Below are 16,314 nucleotides of genomic sequence, written 5' to 3'. Positions count from 1 at the left end.
ACAATGTGCACAATCAAATCGCACTCACGCCAATGAAAGACGTTTCGCAATTGCAAGAATATTCCCTTATTTTACGAGCGAGGGTAGACGGCACGGAGTTGAAAATCCGTGTAAAGGCAAAAACATCTTTTGTCCTCGTTTGACTCCGTTTGATAACTGCACACAAATTTTTATCAGGGCGACCTGTGCAAAGAGGGAAAGAAGAAAAGACCTTTTGTTTAGGATGGGGTCAGACATTGATTTTTTTTTTTTTTTTAACACTGGGCTCTCCTTGGCATTGAAGATGCTCTTTGTTGGCCGCTCTGTTTATCAACAGTATGCGCGGAGCAAGATTGGCTTTTTAATCTTATCTGTGAAGACAAGACAATATGCTGTTAGAATTGGAGAGCACCTGCGGCAAGCTAACAGGTGCTCAATGCAGTTAACTGGAGGGTGTTGAATAGAACGTACAGGAACGTCAGAAGACATAAAGAGTGATGAGATATCGCGCTTTGTTCCTTACCATAAATACATTTTAAGGTGAACATTAGGAAGTGACGAAGCTGAAATCAGAGATATTTTTTACAAAGACTTGTTTAAATATCAATTTATGAAAGCATTATAAGACTGACACATGGATCCTAATGGCGTTTCACATTGTGTGTTAGCATCAAGCTAATGTTGAAGGCGTACTTATATGCTTGTTTTAAAACCCACAACATTGTTTTATGTTTAGTTTGACAGTAAACTTTACCCAGGAGTGGTCATTCAGTGGTTCCATCTCCAATTTTTCTCGCAACTCCAAGCCAATTTAACAGCTCAACGACGGCCCATATCATAATATGGGTCACTCGTATCGCAAGGCATCACTGTATTTAAAATGACTGAATCATTTTGGAGGAGGCTTATATAAAATGTCACATCTTTGTAAAACCTCTTGAATAAAACAAAGTCAAAACTTTAAACGCGTTCTAATTCTATTTTGGGCGGTGGTGTATGAAGATAAAATTACCCAAATCCCTGTTACTGTCTCAATACTTCTGAACTTAATGGCACTGGTATCGTGTATCTCACCGCGGTAACATCAATCACATGATATTATTGTGGTGAAAAGGCTGCAGTCTCAACAATCTTTATTAATCCATATGCACACAGAACTGGCAATATATTCCTGCCTACAGTAGTTGACATGTCGCTGTAGTCTGCGGGGCTCCTTGGAGTTTATTCTGCGAAATGAATAAAATCAAGCATGATATACCTTCCTCGCAGCCATGACTCCCAGCTCAGAGCCCCCGCACAGCACAGCAGTCTAAATCAAGACAGAGCTGTTGTCTAGCATGTGAAGGGGACAGGGAGTGCGTTAGCTCCCCTGGATTGAATTAAGATGAATCCCCCAAAGAAGCGCATTCAGACAGGATTCAGGCCAGCATTGAGATGACAAGCGGAGCTGTATTGATTTCTCGCAGTTCTCAATCATATTATTCTTTTTCTCTGGCCTGATTCAATTCCCTTACATTCAGTTCACAATTCACTTCATAATTATGGCGATAACAAATTACAATGAAGCTAGCCAGAGAAATTGGATTATGGGTTTCAAACCGTGCCGTTTGATTATATCAACGACCTATTGTTAGGTGGGCTGTGACAAATTTGTGCGCCTGCTCACGGAGGCATAATGCGTTGTACCTGCCCGTTTGGGACATTAATATAACAACTGTTCGAACTAATTAGACGGATTCCATGAATACATTAAATGTTGTTCTTGCAGAACAGATTGTGCATTTAAGAACTGGATAGATCATCAAGAAACGGGAAAAGCAAAACACTGGCAAACTGTTTTCTTGATTTTTCTCTTGAGATTCTTCCCCATGTGGCAGTATTGTGTGTCAACGCTGGTCCATATCTGGCCTCCTCCTGAAAGTCACGGTAAAGGGCAGATGGCTCTGTACCGGGGAGGAGCTCAGCCTGCAGCATTGATTTGTTTACTAATAGCTGATGGAAACCCTAGAGCGCCTCTCCTCTTTACCACCACGAGCCATGAGGAGATGAATAATTAATGCCTTTTAGCTCTTTTTCCTTGCTATAAAGGGATTACTGAAAGTCCATTCAGTAATGTAATCCAAACGCTTGAAAACAGGCCTTTCTAAGCCCGCTGCACAACCAGTTGTGGAACTAAGCATTGACTTCTCTTCAATGAGGCCTTGCGGAACGCTGACCTTGCGCCGTTGGTTGTTCCGACACAAAGGTTCACTGACATTGAGCAATGAGTTCCCACGAGAATTAAGTAGGAAAGGCGAAGAAAAAAAAGTTAGGCAGTGGAAGAGTTTTTCAAAAGGAAATTTAAGCTCCCCTGTTCTCATTTTAAAGCATATGGAATTAGATGCTAAACAGTTTCCGATTCGTATTTTGATAAGCTCACCCAACACAAGCCGTTGCCTGTCAATCGCAGAAAGGAAAATTGACAAGTCATCAAGCCCACTGGCAAAATGAACAATCCCAAACTCTTCTTTACAGCATGCTTAAATTTGGGATGTAGGATCCATGCTCTTACCATCAAGAAATTTAAACAAACAGGAAATGACAGTCCCATCTAATAATGTCAAGCAACTTCTTTTCAGGTCCAGAAGAAAACGTATTTGTGCCTTCACAATTTGTGACAATCTGACCCATCGTTAAAAAAACGTTTCACTTTTCCAGTAATTACTTTTCATGCAAAAATATTTTTTTTATTTTGCCCATATGCGACATTTATCCATGTACCACCTCCCTCCAAGGCACAATGCTATCTTTTCATCCCTTCCAGAGACTCAATAATTTAGTCTCAAACAAGTAAAAGACAAAGAGTACAGCCACTTTTGGCCTTCAGGTGTCTCCACAACAATCATTACAAGTGAATGGAAGATTAATGAAGGTGATTTGACCCAAGCGACGTCTTTTTTTGTATACCAAAAGAAGGATACCATTCGTGGTTGGGATGTGCCTTGAACTGGGACAATAAATAGTTAAGTTTCCACACCAACATCCAGGCTAGAGCTGTCCTTTTTAGCCCATATGCATGACCTGGTGAAGCCTGCCCAGTTGAGAGGAACAACATCTTCTAAGATAACTCGAAGAGTGCTGTCGGGATCGAAAACACACTATGTGGCGTAACATATATAGAAGCATCACTTTGCCTGCACACGCACTAAAAGACAGACAAGAGCGATAATACGACAATATAATTTTATCATTGGATAAACCCAAAAGGGAGAGACAAAGATCTTCCATGGAAAACAGAGCACTTTAATCCGTCTTTCCCCAAGGCGGGATGGAAAGAAGGCCCGAGAGGGAGATTGAGAGATGGCAAAAGAGAGAGACTGAGAACAGCCAGGCTGATAGAGACGCTGATATAATCCAATGTGACTTCTTCCCAGCTCCATGTCCAGAGACAGACAGACAGCCCAGGACCTTCCACCAGCTCTTAGCAAAGGAGCAAAACTTTCACCTGCTTGCACTTCCAGCACATACACACAGAGGGAACATCTGGGGCGTGCACCAGTGGACCTAGCCTTGTGCCAACCTTGCCTAATAGCCTATGGAGTCAATTATAAGCGAGAAGAACTTCTCTGGCTTCGTCGCTAATGGTGCCATCTGGATAATGGCGGATTTTAGGGAGCAACTTTTGCTTCCTTCCTCTTACCTGGTCATCTGGGGATGTCTCGTCTGATTAGTGGCCTGTTTTCCAACCAGTGAAGTAGAACCGCAACAATTTTTCTCATATTTTAATGAAGTCCCCCCTTTTGCATTGCAATCCTTCGGAGTATATTTAAAGGCCCCATTCGATGTCTTTTCAGTACAAAAACAACCCCTGCAGGGCAGCAGAGGAGGTTTGAGTGCCTCGTTTTAACTAAAGGAGATTGCAAGTTTTAATGTCTGTTGTGTAATTAAATGCACGGCCTAAAATGTTGCTGCAGCAACTCAGCTGTTTTATTTTTTAACATTTGCATCACTGATTGAATGGTAACATTTCAGCATGTCAGTTTGGGTCAATTTGGACTTGAAAAAATGTTAGCTGAAAATTAAACCTGGTATCCAATGTGCAAAAGAGAACTCCTGTCATGAATGTGTTTTTGTACTCTTCACAAACGCTTTCCTGTATTTCTGATTACAGGCAGGTGTCTTTGAAACAGATATTACTTCATTTTAGTCCTATAACAGTGATTGATTTAGTCGTAAAATGATATTTTTAAAACATGCTTCATAACATTTTGGGCAACAAATGAAATCACTTTACATTATTTATTCTATGGCAAAATGTGTTTTGAAATCAAACAGCTTCATGGAACGGAGGTAGAGGTTCCGCCCTATTGTGGCATTTTAACATTTCAAACTATCGCCTGCGGCAAATGGCAGCAGTATCAATTTTCCCTTTTACAGAAAGTGATATTGTGACAAATTCAACCCCGGCAACAGCCAGTAGAGCTGAGGGCCAGAGGTGGTACGGGGTTATTTATCGGGAGCTGGAAAAAGTGACAGCGAGGGCAATGGGTGGCCAGGTAGGAACGCAGGCAGTCAAGAGAGGAGGCGACACCGAGATTGTCCTAAAAACACAGGGGACTTGAAGGAGTCCATCGGTAAAGGAGGTAAGGTATGAGAGTGGGATGGTCGGGGAGCAGCAGAGATTGAAAAACACATTTACTTAGCGTCTGGCATAGCACCGCTCACAAATTCAGCTTGGCATGAAGGACAATTTGGAACCAAAACAGACGGTCCTCTAAATGAAGGACATTGAAGGGAGTGAAATGGAGAGTGAAACATAATTATGGGCTGTTGTTCATACTTATTTATGTAACCATCTTGTTTTGTTATGTGCTTTTTCTGTCTTTTCAGGTACAAAACTACCACAGTGAATTCTTTGTACAGCGGGTCCTTGGTTGATGACCGGCTGACACACGACATTTTGAAATTACAAAAATGATGCACTTTAAGACCATGCTTCTGTTTGGCAAAACGAGGCATGACCAATTAACCACCGTACTTGGGTCCCCCCCCCCCATTTTATCTTTTTATAGTTATGACACATTTGTTTTAATTATAGCCGACAACTGCATTTGTGAAGATTAGCGATAGCCTTTTGCATGTTCCAACTTTCACGAATCATGCCGTAGGAACAAAATTCCATGGCAGAACATCAGAGTCGAAGATCGCCAAGATCATATGATGGAATCAATGCACGCAGCACTTGCGAATTTGGCATCAGGTGGCATTTTAACCTCAGGTCACCACAATAACACAACTCACCACAGCGTTGGCTGGAATAGATATTATCTTGGCTAGGAAAACTGAAAACTTCTGATTCCATTTTGACCTCAAAAGAAGTAACCTGTCAATATTTAGTAGAATGATTACGCAACACCAGGTTATCACACACTTAACGACAGGCATTCTTCTTTTTGTTGTTGCTAGATGGCATCCCAGCAGCATGTGACATATTGACAACAGAAACTATTCTGCCATCTGACCTTTCCATTGGAAATGCTCAAAGTGTCGCCATGCATAAGGTCCATTTGAAATTCGACCAAAATGTTCATGTCAATTCAAGAAAAACAAAAACTTGACGAGACTGTGAAACGCCCGGATGAAGTCACATAAGACATCAACTGTTCAATCTCAGCGTACCACATGATAGCTCAATTCACCACGCATCAAAGGAATAACTGTGAATGTTGCCATTTCTTTAGCATTTTGGAATGACCCCCCCCCCCCCAAAAAAAAAAATCAATCAATGTAATCAAAGTTAATAGTTCCTGAAAATACAATGTATTGGAACAGAATCAATTTAGGGGGGGGGGGGGGGGGGGAATCCCATGTGATTTGGTTTCTGTAGATTTTGCAAGGTAAGGTACAGCAAGTGGTGAGGGAACAACAGCCTTGCTGCAATCTCTCCCTGCAAGCCTCCCCAGTGAGGCTGGGTCAATGTAGCACAAAGCAGCTTCAGCAATATGACTGCACCTCAACTCATGGCGTCATCCATCTCTTCCCGAAGGTCTTCATTTGGTGACGGCAGTAAAAACGATGATACACATCTTGCCGCACCTTCCAAACTCTATCGCCCTATGCTGTTTAGACTACTCGATAGTCCTGCTCATTCCAACTGGAAAATATGAAGTAAAAAGGAGATAATAAAGTCACCACCACAGGGTCTCTTGAGAATTCAGAAGAAAAAAAAACAAAAGGAAGAGGGAATGCGTTGGTGAGTGATCATTCAGCTGCTAAAATGAGCGGCACAGTCCTGTGCGAGGTCAGTGCGCAATTCCAAACCACCACAGTGATGGGCTGCCCCACGACAAAAGGAGTCCTTGTGCGACACACTCTGCACTATAATTTCCCATCATTTCAATGCAGTTAGGACATTCAGTCCTACAAAATGAAGCCTTTTCATTTATTCATTTTCTATCTCTTATCTTGTCCAGTGTCACAGGTGAGCTGGAGCCTATCATAGCTGACTTTGGGCGAGAGCCGGGTGCACCGTGGACTTCTCGTTACCCAATCACAAGGTAAATGTTGTACAGACAAACAATCATTCACAATCACATCAATAGAAGATGAAGAGCATGGTGTCAAACTCAAGGCCCGAGGGCCAGATCCTTAGATGATTCCTTAATTTTAAATTCTTAGATGTAATAAATGAGGGAGAAACTGTACTGTAGAAACCACCAAAGCCCTCATTACAGTAATGTACTTGAAAACAGTAGTTTGTTAAACAAGTCTTTATATGCTTCCAGTCATAACGGCCCTCCAAGGGAAACGGACAGAGAAATGTGGCCCGCGACAAAAATTTGGTTAACACCCCTGATTAAGAGGTAGAACAGGTCGTAGTGCAACATTAAAAATATCATCCTACAAGTAAATGATTGAGGGTTATTTTGATAACTGGCATATTATGTTAGTTCCCTTGCTACATTCTGTAGCATTTGAGACAGGATCACAACAGCAGGTTTTCTATTACGTCATCCTTGTGCCTCACTCTCCAGGCATGACCAATCAACCCCAGCTTCATCCAATTGTTAAATTGGTGTCACAGTTGGATTACGAGTGGTTCAATAGATCATGCTTGGCAAGTGAGCCACAGTCCTCAAGAGGTTAAGTTAGGCTGGTCACTTGTGAGTTCAATAATTGCAGTTTGTACAGTATGCAAGTGCACACCATAATACAAAAAAGGTACACAGCAACAGTGTGCATTCCATGAAAACTGGCTGCATCACAAGGTATTTTTCCACCGCAGATTTGTTTATCTGTGTATTATTGCATTACTATCAGGCTATAACAATGTGTACATAACACACATCAATATGCTGAAACATTTTATGTATTAGATGATATACAGTAATGATAATGACATGACTGATATCAAGTTATTTATATTATTTTATTCCCCCACATGATACAGACTCACAAAATTCTAATCAATTCCCACCCCTACTGGTCTGACAGTTAATAATGGAACTGCCAATGTTGAAGAAACATTTTTGTACATTCCATTGTACTTGCAAATACGTTCAAATGTATTTGTGTTTCAAAACTTTGATTTCACATTGCCAGATCCATGTTTCCATACAAACTAAATATCAACATCATTAAACATTTTTTCACATTATTAATACATTCTAATGTACTTGCAAATATATTGGAAGATATTGTCCCCATCAAAAATGTTTATGCCACCCTTTTGTAAGTTTGATCCTTGAATAATTATTATTCCGTTTTTTAAGTCCAAAAAGAAATACTGCTTTCAAATGAGAGGAGAAGAAATGGGAGGTTGACCTGCACTCAGTAACGGACTGTGTTCCACTACCTGCAATGCAACATAGCATATTTACACAAAGATTTGCATCAGACACACAGGCCTGAATCACAACTACAAAAAAGCAAAACAGCAACACAGACCAAAAAGGGCAAACAAAAAATAACATCTAAAAGCCCTCCGAAAACATTCCTGCAACAAACTCGTGCAAAGTGTAACAAATGCCAGCTCTTTAATTGAAAACCTGGCAACGGCAGGAGCTGTGACAGCGGAGTAAAACAAATGTGCCTTTGATTTGTTATTATTTGTAAGGGAAGGGGTTAAAGAAATAAGTGTGGGGGGCTAACAGCACTCTGACAAATGGAGAACGGGGTATATGAAGCATGAAATGAACACTCTGGCAATTGGAAGGCAGGAGGCTTTCAGCACCATGGTCAGCAACAAAGTGCCTGCAACAGCTCACTGCTTGAGCGATGGTATTCACAGAGCTAAAGAGAGCTGGGGAAAACAACACACCAAAAGAAGAAGGAAAAAAGGCAGAGGGGAGTGCTGGGAAAAGTGAACGAAAACCAGTATGATAAGCAGTTTGGAAATGTTGGGGGGAAAAAATATGTATCATTAATGACAAAGGGGAAGAATGCGGCGAAATCAATAACGTCATTGAAATGGGGACACAGTAAGGATGATTTATTTCAGGCCAGAACGGAATAAAGTAGAATGGAATACAAGTTGGAAATAAGGTCAGCGTGTATTTTTACGGTCACACTTTGTAAAAGTCGCTGTCCTTGCCGCTGTCAGCCTGTCTGTCTCCAGGTACGCGGCAGTTTATCTGGGTGGAGCAGAAGGCAAAGCCGAGATAAAGTTAGAGAAAGAAAATAACCTCCACCACGTGGCTCCCCCATGGCTTGCGAATTTGGCATTTTTTCTCATTAATTGTTGCAGTGGTGCCATAAACAGCCATTAAAGAGTAAATAAGTCATTAACTATGCCGCCTGCTAGTTTGCCCCGAGTCGGGACCTGTATGTGTTGTCGAGAAATAGAAGCTGTGGGCCTTGCAGGCATGGAGGCCAAGGTTAATGCGCTTGGAATGATGACGGCCAGCCTCGACTTGACTTGGTAACAAACACCCACAGCCGGCACTCACCTTCAACATACGCACATGGATATACTGTATAGTGCGGCGTATGACTATTTGTGCGCATCAGATATGAGATAATAAGGCACCCAGACATAATTTGAACAGGTAAACGGCAATGCTATTCTTGAAATGATTTTCAAAATACCATTTTGGAACTCACAGATGGGTGATTGCTCAAAACAGAAGAGGTCTTTAAATCGTCATGTCAACTATAACTTCAAGTGTCCAAGTTTTTAAAATCCCTAAAGGCCTGATTCGTATTAACCATGCAATATAATATTAAACCTTTTGGATATAAAAGTGGGTAATTGGGACATTAACTTTTAATCCCAATGTGACCTTCTAGTGTTAGGAAACCACGCTGCCTTGTCTTTTATAGGTTGAACTTTAGTTTAACATTGCAAAAACGCATTTAAAAACAGACAGCAGTAAATTATATGTATTGTTGTATACGTCTCCCGACCGCATGGGCTTTCTAATATGCAAGGATCGTTTCACAGTATCTGCGATAGTCACTGGGAAAAGGATGTCCAAAAGAAACATTGCTATAGAAATTTTTAAAAAACAAACGTTTCAAGTGTTGAACAACATGGACATTGACCATTCTGTCTCAACTGCACTGAAAACCAACTCTGTCACATTGTAGCGAATAGCAAAAATCTTTCAACCCCCCCAAAAAAAAGTAAAAGCAAAAACTTAAAACGAAGACCCTTGCATACTTGCGGTTCAGGACAAAAAGATTCGCCGATATCTATTTTAATTTATTTTCAGGATTTTTTCAATTGTATTTTTTTTTTTATTTGTTTCCAGGATTTTTTAGCCACTCAGTTGCCTATCACTGGTTTAGACATTCAAGATCAGACAACAGGATAAATTGTGACAGAAAAATCAAAAAGAAAAAAGGAATTCTCCCGTCAACGGTGTCATTCCTGATACATCGGCATAAGGGTCATGACTACACATTTCAGAGAAATCAACCAACGGACAATCTGCCTCTCGCATTAACGTTCCCTTTACGAAGAAGTAATCCGGTCCATCACAGCCAAATGCTGGCAATCACATTTCCCTACAAGAAAAAAGTAATATTGTGTGGGAGGAGGGAAAAAATATCTTTAAAACTCATACAGGTATAGTTGACAGAAAACACACACACACACTGTGTGAGATCTAAAAGACTAAATAAAAGAGAAGTGCCAAAATTAAAACATTGCATCCTATCATGCAGAATCAGTGAGCAATGAGGCTTTGGTGTTATTTGAATGGGCCTGTAATTATGGGCCCTCTTTCAAACTCGCACATTTACGCTCACTAAAATGTGCACAGATAGACACACACATTTGCATTCGGGGAAGGACAAAAATGCTTTGTTCGCCACACCCACCTCCGGTCCATCAACATGTGCATGTGGGCGTGCGACGACTGTGCAAAAGTGTGTGTGTGTGTGTGTGTGTGTGTTTGTGGGGGGGTGGGGGGGACAAAAAAAATAATATATATAAATACACATCGTATATATAAATAATAAAAATCCTTCTTAATTACACATTTGTCACATGAAAAACATTCTGCCTACATCGCATGAGCGCCCGCAGTCTGGTCGTTATGCACCCAACTTCAACTGTACTGTTTTTTTTGTTTGTTTTTTTTTAATCTGTGTCTTTAACCATTTGGAGTTTCCCTCCCTCACTCGATTGATCCTCAGCTTTTTCAGGCTTTTCATTGGGGTGTCTAGAAGTACAATTGCCAGATCCAGCAACCACTAGAACAAGTTTTTTCTTGCGGATACTGTGCACATGTAACCTGTCAAGTTTTTGATGATAGGACAACACAAGAGCATGAGGAAACACTCTTGATTCTCGTTTTTTTTCTTCTTCTTCTAGACACCCCTCTTCATATTAGAACTGGTCAATTATTATTTTGACGTGACTCCAGGGCAATACCTTACATCAAATTCATGTTATAGTTAAATTTAAAGTAAGTAAAAGAAAAAAAATACCTTTACAAAATGCATTTACTTTTATATTCTATGTAAGGCTCTTCTGAAGACCACGAGTACTGCTGAAATGTAATGTCCACTTCTTTTGAAAAAGACATACCTCACAGTACCTCTTTGGAGAGTTTGACAGTCATTTCTCTATCCGAGATATTTCCTTCGCTGCATCATTATGAGAAAACACCGGTCCGCAGCATGCTTGGATATGCTAAATCTCAACATCAGAAAGACAAACAGCATCTGTATACTCGCAAAACTGGACAAAACTGATTTTCATCTCTTGAAATGCCCTTTCATGGGTTACCATCTTCAAGAAAACTTTACAATCCTAACTGCAAATCTTGAGTCTCACAAACCAAACAGTGAAAATGCCAAAAAGGTCCTCCTTGATTGCTATCGGTGGAATAAAGCATTTGTCAAGTCTACAGTTCGATTAGGTGTTTAAAAGATGGAATTTTCAAGGATGTTATTGATAAATGTCACATCCAAGATGGAAGGATTGCCATATAAATAAAATACACTATACACACACACACACACACACACACACACAGTGGGGATAAATGAGTCAATGGCGCCAGAATCCCTGAAAATGTTTTCAGGAAGCTTTTTATTACTGCCCACCAAAGACCGAGAGCCTCAGGAGATATACAGCCTGTAGCTTGTGTCAAACGGTGACTCAAATCACCGTGGCGCCAAGATATTTCTGCTCTACAAGACAAGACAGCTTAGTCTAATGCTCTTGTATTTTTACTCCAGGCACTTATTTGCTCCAATGGGGGAGGTTAATTTGAGGAGAAAAAAAAAAGAAAGAAAATAGGCAAAAATGTTCATTTTCCATTGTAAAAGTGATTTTCGGCGTTTAGTTGGATAACGTTAAACGCACACGTTAATGGCGCCAAGGATGTCCATAAAGATGCCCCACCTTAGAGGGGGAGCCTTTGGGGTATTTCTGATGTCCTAAAGCAATCAGGGTAACTTACCACTTTGATGCTTTTAACTTTACAGATTGTCTACCGACGAAAAAATGTAAGCATTTATTTCTGACGTGACCATTTCAACTGAGTTCATCTAAATTTGCAATAAGTCACAAATAATTTATCCCAATTCAGTCCAATCTGATTTAACACTGCTGCAAATTATCCAATCAGCTATTAAAATATAACAAGTTTAGCTCATCTCATTGGTGTTTATTAAACACAGTAGGCAACATTGCAGACTATATCCCCGGTGTATCACATCATACAGTTAATCAGCGCATGCAAATCTGGTGTCTAGGACGATTTTGTTGTGCAAAACCTAATTGGAACCAGCAGCATTGGATCTAATCAGTTAGGCAATCCGGACGGAAGTCTGTGGACGGAAAATGAAGTCATTTCAAAGGTATGACAGCTCTATTAAAAATGTATTTTTCTGTTGTCCTTCTTTGAGTATATTTTCTCTTTTCTACCCATGTAGTTTGTTAAAAATAGGTTAAAAAATAAAGTTGTTACACTATGTCCAAAAATGGATATGTTTTTATGAAATGATATTCAAATGATAAGTAACGAACAAAAGAGGCATTAGCTTAAGCCGTGATGGCTGCTTTTTAGAAGGCTAGCTTGTCAGCAGCCTTCAGAAACAACAAAACAGCGGTCAACAGACAGCTTAACCCACCAGCCCACTGTTAAATTACAGCCATCAAAACACAAACACACCAACGCCAACCCCCTCCAACCCTCTGGATCTAAACTCGCATCTGCAGCAGCAGGAGAACAATCTGCAGCGTAATTAGCCATCGCCAACAGACAGTTACGCAGAGAAGGAGGACGTTTGGCTTGATTAAATTATTAAACCGCACAAACAAGAAAACAAAGGCAGCATCAAAGAGGCACTGCGGCTCTCCTCACTGTTCCCTAAATACAGAATACAGGGAGCATGTTCTCCCAAGCCACTAGTTAGCATCATTAGCCAAGTGTGTGAAGTTCTGCACAAGCGTGTCTTTGTGGGAGTGTGAATGGATCCCATTTCGCCGACTGCGATCCAAAACACCCAGGTGGTTAACGACAATATCACGAAGGGCGCCCCTCCCACTACACCGCTACCTTCACGCATCAACATGCACACATACTTTTAAATAATACTCTAACTGCAGCATTTAGAATCCCCCCTACCCCCAACCTCTTGCATCCTGCATCTCTCAATCCCCCAACACGCAAATCTGTGGGTATGGAATTGAATTTAGGCCGCGTTGAGGGGTGCGCTGGCATGAAAAGACTATTTCATTAGAATGGCAGTTGTTTCATTTGTGGAGCAGCAGATTGCTGAGGCCCTCTATCCAGTGTGCAATCTGTATTCATTACTCGGTGAAAAAGGATGATCCATGCCCTGACACCAGGCTCATCATTTCATGCAGATGCACAGTAGCTCTGGAAAGCCCTTCCTTACCCGCCATATCAACCTCACAAATAGCGGTGTCTCCGTCAACAACATTTTTGTGCAAATGCTGACAAGTGAAATGGGGGTGAAATACGGTAACCATCTGAGTAATGGGCCTAATCGGAGCATTGTTATGCACAGAGGTGTTCAGAAAATGAGCTTCTTTTTTTTTTTACCTGAAAGTCTCTTAAAATCCTAAGAACAGTGATTTTCAAATGGTGGGTTGGGATCAAAAAGTGGGTTGTGGAACCATTTGTGGTGGGGCACAGGAAAGGTGATGTTAATGGCGGTGACAAACAGCATATAATAAATTAGTTGCACGATGGTATATGCATGTCATCACACAGCACAATAAAGCCTCTCTTCCCCTCACATATCATTTTTATTTCCCCCGCCCCTCAAGAGTGGGACTACTAAGTTCCTCCACTGAACACATTAGGTAAGAACCAGCCGCTTCTTTTAAATACAGTACATGCTCACACACCTGCCAACACAGCCATAATAAATAATTATTATCTACTCTCATTTCAGAGTATTTGTCCCTCCAAAGATTGCATGTAAAAGAGTTATATTTTGTTTTTCACATTGTGGTGTTTGTGTGAATGCATGTACACTGTAAAGTTGCTGGAACTGTGAAGTGAATGTTTGCGTTTGTCTTATCTAAGTAGGTCTTAAGAAACAACCCAGAGGCACAAATTTACAGTTGCAATTTCATGGTGATTGTAGGACCATTTTGTAAGAGTGAAGCAGTATAGATACATAGGGGTTGCCAGGCTTTTTCCTCGTTCTCTGCAAATGCAGCACTAACTCACAATTATTTCAACTGATTGCATTTTACCTTCAGTGCTGCCTATGGGAGCAAGTTTAATTCACACACTTGCAGTAAAATAAAATTCTGTAATGATCAGTAATAGAGCATACAGTTATGTTTTTCGCCGGAGGTAACCCGTTTGTATATTCAACTGCAGCCACAAAAAAACACAACATTGCCAGCGCTTTGCACCCTGCGCCTTGATTTGGAAAATTTGTGCACATTGGCAGCATTACACACTGGCACACAGCTGGACTCTCAGTGAACACTTCACTGATGAGTGCACTGATGGAGACACACCAAGCTGATAAAGCATCACAACCGCAAAAGGTTCTATTGCACATAGTAGAACGTACGATGTAGAAAAGTGTACTTTTAGCAAAGAGTACATACTCAGTCTGTTTCTGACATCGGAATGACAGTGGAGCCTCTGAAGTCAAAAACAATCTGTTCATTGACGCTGGGTGACTTCCAAATTTAAAAGGAAACAAAGGCTTGGTCCAATAAAAAACATAAAAAATGAAATTAATTGTGCCAGAGCTGAAAACCCTCAGTTAGGAAATGAGTGAAGCAACATTCAAATTTCTTAGCTGCTGTACTAGTAGAAAATTAGGTGAATGACACATGGTAAAATGTTCAAAATACATATTGTGTAGTTCTTAACTGATGACACAATATAAACACTTCTGAGAAACAGATTCTGATCATCATTTCTTTCTACTTGATGAATCTTTTGCAATATGTCGATTTACTGTTGTTTTAGCCATATTAGTAAGCAGCCAGCACAAATGGTAGCAGTCCTGTTGTCACTGCTATGGAAGAGCTAGTTCCATTTTTGATGTTGTGATTATTACACTATTTTTTTTTAATTATTACTTTGCATCATTGGTATCACTGCACAGGACAAATACAAAATTCCACAGAAAAGATGCTTGCAGAGTGGATGCTTTAGGTGGTCACTGAGTTGACATTTTAGGAGATTTGCAAAATATGGCTGATGATGGGATATTCTGATCGATAGTTTCCGTGATGCCACACGCGAGTGCGTTTTGGAACAGGTTATTGTGTGTTCAGTTGTTGATTTTGCTGGCCCTTTTCAAACTTTTACAGCCTTAAGGGTCTACAAGTTGTACTCCTGTTCCCTCACAAAACTGTAAACAAAACCATGCATGTTAGGTTAATTCGTACAACACACCTGTGACTCTAGTGAGGACAGGTCGTATAAAAAAATTAATGGACGGGTGGGAAATAAAATTTTATTTTCAACATTTAAACTTCCCTAAACCTGACTTAAGAAACCAAGAATGAATGTGTAATAAATGGTGACTCTACTCTATTTGAAAACATGCCATTCGCTCTGTGCCTCCTTTTAAAGTGAATCAAGTTAAAAATAGGGAAATTAACTTTGATAAGAAACCTTGTGTCAGCAGCGATAACCCAGGGAAAACTCATTCCGCTATCAGGGCGACAGTTTAAAAATCCATTCTGTGCTGTCGTCATATCCTTTTGTCCATGTCATTACGGAGTGATCTGGGGAGCATCAGCCTGGACAATAAGGAAGGATGCCTGAGTTCCTCTTTTACAGAACAAGGTCATCCAAGATACCCCACATCCCTAAAAAAAATAAACTCCCTGATGCCCTGTGCCTTTTGAGAAGTTCACATCATGTTTCAAACTACTCAATCCAAACTTTATCTGCCTATGTAGTGACTGTTTTAAACGATAAACCATTTGGCAGAGTCATACCGAAAACTCCTTTGTAGAATGTAGTGAGAGGAAGCAGCTATGGCAACACCAGCAACTACATGGTGCCGTATGTACCAAAAGGACAAGTATGGCAAATATTTTTTTTAAAACATAAATAAATCAAAAAGTGACTCTTCTCGCTATCCTTCATGAGTACGGTACATGCGAGTAATGTTGCTCTTCATCATCACGAAGGAGATTAGTGACCTTGGAGCGACTCAGCAACGTGTTTTGGGGCACTAGTAACATAGTATAGCCCTTGTGCCAATATTAACTTTGAAGATAGACGTGCCTAATTTGCCAGTGGTCGTGCCATCATGCTCATTTTTATTCAAATATTGCCACATGCTTGAGTCACACCGCTATAAATTTGCTGTACTGACTCTGAAACCGACTCACCTACAGTTTTATTTTTTTGGCGTCCATGTTGTTAATTCCAAAACACTTCA

The 16,314-nt window shown here is 40.5% G+C and overlaps 1 protein-coding gene and 1 long non-coding RNA gene across 2 annotated transcripts in view; one reads left to right on the top strand and one right to left on the bottom strand.

The window, feature by feature from the left end:
• agbl4 (AGBL carboxypeptidase 4) overlaps positions 1–16,314 on the bottom strand; it is a 267,276-nt gene that overhangs the window by 230,776 nt on the left and 20,186 nt on the right. The gene's annotated exons all lie outside the window — the stretch shown is intronic.
• Positions 1–16,314, top strand: part of LOC127605435 (uncharacterized) — a 36,035-nt gene that overhangs the window by 15,271 nt on the left and 4,450 nt on the right. The window contains exon 2 of the long non-coding RNA XR_007963592.1: positions 6,432–6,515. This is a non-coding gene — a long non-coding RNA (uncharacterized LOC127605435). The remainder of the gene's footprint in view (positions 1–6,431; positions 6,516–16,314) is intronic.

The sequence above is a fragment of the Hippocampus zosterae genome, chromosome 8, assembly GCF_025434085.1.
Source record: "Hippocampus zosterae strain Florida chromosome 8, ASM2543408v3, whole genome shotgun sequence".
Classification (NCBI taxonomy): Eukaryota; Metazoa; Chordata; class Actinopteri; order Syngnathiformes; family Syngnathidae; genus Hippocampus; species Hippocampus zosterae.
The sequence above is the reverse complement of the archived record's forward strand: the minus strand, read 5'-3'. Positions and strand labels throughout refer to the sequence as shown.